Source organism: Phaseolus vulgaris, chromosome 5 (assembly GCF_000499845.2).
Source record: "Phaseolus vulgaris cultivar G19833 chromosome 5, P. vulgaris v2.0, whole genome shotgun sequence".
Classification (NCBI taxonomy): domain Eukaryota; kingdom Viridiplantae; phylum Streptophyta; class Magnoliopsida; order Fabales; family Fabaceae; genus Phaseolus; species Phaseolus vulgaris.
This window is the reverse complement of record NC_023755.2, coordinates 28726466-28732324: the sequence shown is the minus strand read 5'-3', so window position 1 is coordinate 28732324 and position 5859 is coordinate 28726466.

Genomic DNA, 5859 nt, shown 5'->3' with positions numbered 1-5859 from the left:
GAAAAAGATAAGGAAGGAAAACACCTTGGAGATGAAAGGATAAGACCCATGTCAACTTGGCCTTCTTTGTCTTTTTCATTGTCACTTGTGGTAGGTGGTTGAGTTAGGTCTTGTTTTACCTTGTTTATCATTAAGGTTTGTTTTTGTGGACAATGAATAGCTATGTGCCCAAAACCTAAACATTTAAAACATTTTATATTTGAAGTTTTGGTAGGTGACTTAGGACATGTAGAAGAATTTGTAGAAACTTTTTTCGGAGAAGTGGTTTGTTTGGAAAAATTAGAAGGAAGTTGGAAAAAATTGTTTAGGAATAATGATATTTTTTGGAAAAAGTCCTCTTAAATGATGAAAACCATTAGGAGGTATGAAAAAATCATCCCTAACATTCTTTAACCAAGATGGTGGTGAAGTAAGAACCTTTGGTAATGAAAAAGATAAGGAAGGAAAACACCTTGGAGATGAAAGGATAAGACCCATGTCAACTTGGCCTTCTTTGTCTTTTTCATTGTCACTTGTGGTAGGTGGTTGAGTTAGGTCTTGTTTTACCTTGTTTATCATTAAGGTTTGTTTTTGTGGACAATGAATAGCTATGTGCCCAAAACCTAAACATTTAAAACATTTTATATTTGAAGTTTTGGTAGGTGACTTAGGACATGTAGAAGAATTTGTAGAAACTTTTTTCGGAGAAGTGGTTTGTTTGGAAAAATTAGAAGGAGAAATTTTTGCATCCTTCCTAGAAGAGTTGTGGAAACCATGAGTACTTTTGAAAGTTGTTTTCAAAAGGTATGATTCCACCTTGATGGCTTGGTGAACCACTTTCCTTAAAGAAGAGTACTCATTTAATTCTACAAAATCTCTAATATCTCTTCTCAAACCACGTACAAACCATTTTATATTTGACACTTCATTAGCATGCATATTCATTTTAGTCAAAGTTGTTTCAAAATCTTTAAAGTATAAAGAAACTATCCTAAGTTTATGGTCATCTTGGACCTTATACACATGAAAAATATGGTCAACCTTAGCTTCCCAATCTAAATACACATTACCATCATCAACACCACTAAAAGTAGGAAGGTTTACAATTTTTGAATAAGGCAATGCCCCATGTTGGCGCCTATCTTCAAGTTTATGTATTTTCCATTCTTCCTTTTTTTCAAAGCTCCCATAGTTGTTGGAACTCTTTAAAACATGCCCATGATGATGTTGGCCGTGAGGAATGGATCTTTCATGCTTCATGGCAAGTTTTGACAATGTTTTCCCCATGTGTTTTACGTCTAAGATTTGAAGCTTTGTCTCCATTTGTCTCAATTCCTCATCACGTTGTGCAAGTATTGTTTTAATTTCTTTTAATTCATTAATGAAGTATGCATTTGAATGGGAATGACATTTAGAAGGTGCTGCACTTGATAAGGTAGCCATTGCAAAATCAAAACAGCAAAAAAAAAAAAAAAAACAAACAATATCAAGAAAAAACAAGGTTAGAAAATGGAACAATTATAGTACTGTAATGAAAATTAAAAGACACTCAAATCACTCCAAGAAAGAATACTTGATGTGATTCCAATAGCCACATAGAACAAGATTCTTGACATTTTTAGGAATCACCTTGAGCTGGAAAATATAGAGGCATTTTTCTTAGAGTTGGATCATGGTTCTAAGTCAAGAACTCACCAATAACTAGTACCAAATCCCAAACTCATTTGGATGAACCAAATATTGTCAAATTGAATCAACAAAGGAATTAAAATTGAAAAGACCGAACAGAAATAAACCAATATTCAAATGAACCGAACAGAATTAAGAAACAAAACAGAATATAGGTGCTGGAAAATGGAAGAACCGAAACTAAAAACAACTCAAAACACAAGGCAGCATGAACAATTGAAGAAGAAGAAAGGAAGGAGAAGAGAATGCTCATGAAGATGGAAGGAGGATGGATGATCTCGCCACTAGAAGTGTGGAATGCTCCTAGATGAGAGTGATGCCGCCACTTGAGGACTCCATGGATCCATCAAGATAAGACTAGGAAGAAGGCTCCAAAAGCTCTCCAAAGGTCACTCAAAATTTGAGTATAGTTTTCTTAGATTAATTCCAATCTGAATTTTACAAAGGAAGCACCTCTATTTATAGCCTAAGGTGCTGAAAAATAGGTGGGAAATTTCAAATAAACTCATTTGAAATTCCCACCAAAAACAAGTCACATGGGAGGTGTGACCTTTTTCTACTATGACACCTCCCAAAAACTACACCTACACCACTCTCCTAAGTCACATGGACAATGTGACTTTATTTTACATTTTCACACACCTTTATTTAATAACCACACCTCCTAAAACTATACAAGAGTATTTCAAAGCTTGGCCTTGCCCCTCATGGGATGGACTTGGGCTCTTTGGGCTTTGGCCTTCTTGGGCTTGGGCTTGGGCTTTGGGCTTGGGCCTCATATTTATTTTATGTCTTCTTTTAATTTTGAGAAGACTAGAAGGAAGAACTTCAAATGTGAGGGTGGATGTCCTCTTCCTCCATTAATAAAAGCCTCCTTTATTTGATTCTCATCATACTCCTCGAGTTGGAGAGAATTCGTCCACGAATTCTGAATCCCTGCATATAACAAAGTCAGTTTAGTTTTACAATTAAAAGTGGAAGAAAAATGTAAACATGACTTAGCATTTGCAAATAATGGGATTTCAGAAAAGGAGGTTCTATAAATCGACCAAGTTGGAAAAATGTGTTTGGGAATGATGTGATGTTTTGGAAAAAGACCTCTTAAATGGTGACAACCATTAGGAGGTATGAACAAATCATCCCTAACATTTTTTAACCAAGATGGTGGTGAAATAGGAACCTTGGGTAATGAAAAAGATAAGGAAGGAAAACACCTTGGAGGTGAAAGGATAAGACCCATGTCAACTTGGCCTTCTTTGTCTTTTTTCTTGTTTACTTGTGGTAGGTGGGTGAGTTAGGTCTTGTTTTACCTTGTTGATCTTTAAGATTTGCTTTTGTGGACAATGAAGAGCTATGTGCCCAAAACTTAAACATTTAAAACATTTGGTATTTGAAGTTTTGGTAGGCGACTTAGGAGTAGAAGGTTTTGTAGTAGAAACGTTTTTTGGAAATATGTTTTGTTTGGAAAAATTGGAAGGAGAATTTTGAGTAGACATTTTGTTGGCATCCTTCCTAAAAGAGTTGTAGAAATCATCATCATGAGTATTTTTGAAAGTTGTTTTCAAAAGATAGGATTCCACCTTGATGGCTTGGCGAAACACTTTCTTTAAAGAAGAGTACTCATTTAATTCTACAATTTCTCTAATATCTCTTCTCAAACCACGTACAAACCATTTTATCTTTGACTCTTCATTAGCACGCATATTCATTTTAGTCAAAGTTGTTTCAAAATCTTTAAAGTATTCTTCTACCATCCTATGTCCTTGAGGAAGCCTTTGGAACTTCAACAAGTGTTCCTTCCTAGAAGGAGGAACAAACCTCGCGCGCATACACTCTTTCAAAGCATTCCAAGAAACCACGGGAGGTTTCTTGCGATACATAATGTCCATTACAATTTTATGCCACCATTCTTTGGCATAGGCCAAAAAGGATAAAGAAACTAATCTAAGTTTTTGGTCATCTTGGACCTTATACACATGAAAATAATGGTCAACCTTAGTCTCCCATTCTAAATACACATTAGGATCACTATCACCATTAAAACTAGGGACTTTTTTACAAGCAATGTTGAACACTTGGTGATATCTTTGGTCACGGTTATAGCTCTCTTCATGAGAATGATGGTGATGCCACCTTCTTCTATGTTCTTCTTCACCAAGGACTGAAACTTTGCAAGGAGAATGCTGCTTGTAAAGACAAGCAAGAAGAAAAGACAAGCAAGAAAAATAAGGTACTCAATTGAAGGATGGCACACAAAAGAAACCTAAAGAAAAGCACTAGAATAGATGAAGAAAACAAAAAACAGAACTACTTGAATTTTTTTTTGCAAATTGTCCGTGACTTTACAGATTTATCTGGAACTGTATAATGCAAACTGGATTATGAAATTTAAACCAAATAAAGTTCAAGATCTTATCTCAACAATGACACTGGAATTACACAAAAATATTGCGCCAATTAATAGGGATAAATTTTGCAAAATCACTGCCAGTTTAATGTATTTTTTGTGCCAGAATTACACACTGGACGTATTTCATTTATCATTTTTTTGTACTTGGAAGTTTGATGTACTTCTTTTTTCTACTTTTTTATTACACTTTCAAGAAATCAAATCCAGAATTTCAGAAATTTCCAGTAAGCACAGAAATTGAAATAAATCGAAACAGTCAGTACATTTTCAAGAAAACAGAGAAAAGCTAACTGGAATGAAAAACAGAATTAAGAACTTCAAAAGACATAATAGAATTGATGTTTTAGAACTTGTATAGATCTAATATACAAGTAAGAACTTAAATCTAAAAAGAAAATGCACCAAAGGATCAAGAAAACAAACACATAAAACTGTACTCAAAACAAAATCAGGAAACCAAAATTATCAACAAAAGCACTACATAGAATTGATAACATTTTTTGGAGAAACATGACTTTGACAAAACTTATAAGGATTCAAAAATCAAAATGACACAAACACAATGTAATAAGAACAAGAACACAGCAAGAAATACCCAAAAATAACCTAAAACAAAAAGGTAAAGACAAGAATGTAAAGTTCTTGAATTAAAAGTGCCAAAACAACTCAAACACACACAAGAACAAACCTAAGACTCATGATACCACATGATATGATTCCAATAACATGATAGGGATATGATATGAACATGTTATGGATTCAACAAGAGTTGGAATATGATTAGGCACTTTTTAAGAATTGGATCAATGTTCTTAACACTCAAGAACTCACCAAAACACAAGTAACCAAGCCAAACTCACATAGAAACCCATTTTGAACAACAAACCCATGGATAGAAACTCAAGAACACAACATATAACATTTACACCCATGGAGGACGTGACCAGAAAAACCAATTTGCACCGATTAAAATTGAATATAAGTGCAGCAAATGAAAAAGGACATCATAAGGAAGATGGTGGTGAAGTAAGAACCTTTGGTAATGAAAAAGATAAGGAAGGAAAACAACTTGGATGTGAAAGGATAAGACCCATGTCAACTTGGCCTTCTTTGTCTTTTTCATTTTTACTTGTGGTAGGTGGGTGAGTTAGGTCTTGTTTTACCTTGTTTATCATTAAGGTTTGTTTTTGTGGACAATGAAGAGTTATGTGCCCAAAACCTAAACATTTAAAACATTTTATATTTGAAGTTTTGGTAGGTGACTGAAGAGTAGAAGGATTTGGAGTAGAAACTTTTTTTGGAGAAGTGGTTTGTTTGGAAAAATTGGAAGGAGAAATTTGAGTAGAAATTTTGTTTGCATCCTTCCTGAAAGAGTTGTAGAAACCATTATCATGAGTATTTTTGAAAGTTGTTTTCAAAAGATATGATTCCACCTTGATGGCTATGCGAAACACTTTCTTTAAAGAAGAGTACTCATTTAATTCTACAAATTCTCTAATATCTCTTCTCAAACCACGTACAAACCATTTTATATTTGACTCTTCATTAGCATGCATATTCATTTTAGTCAAAGTTGTTTCAAAATCTTTAAAGTATTCATCTACCATCCTATGTCCTTGAGGAAGCCTTTGGAACTTCAACAAGTGTTCCTTCCTAGAAGGAGGAGGAACAAACCTCGCCTGCATACACTCTTTCAAATCAATCCAAGAAACCACGGGAGGTCTCTTGTTATATCCAATGTCCATTACAATGCTATGCCACCATTTCTTGGCAAAATCTAC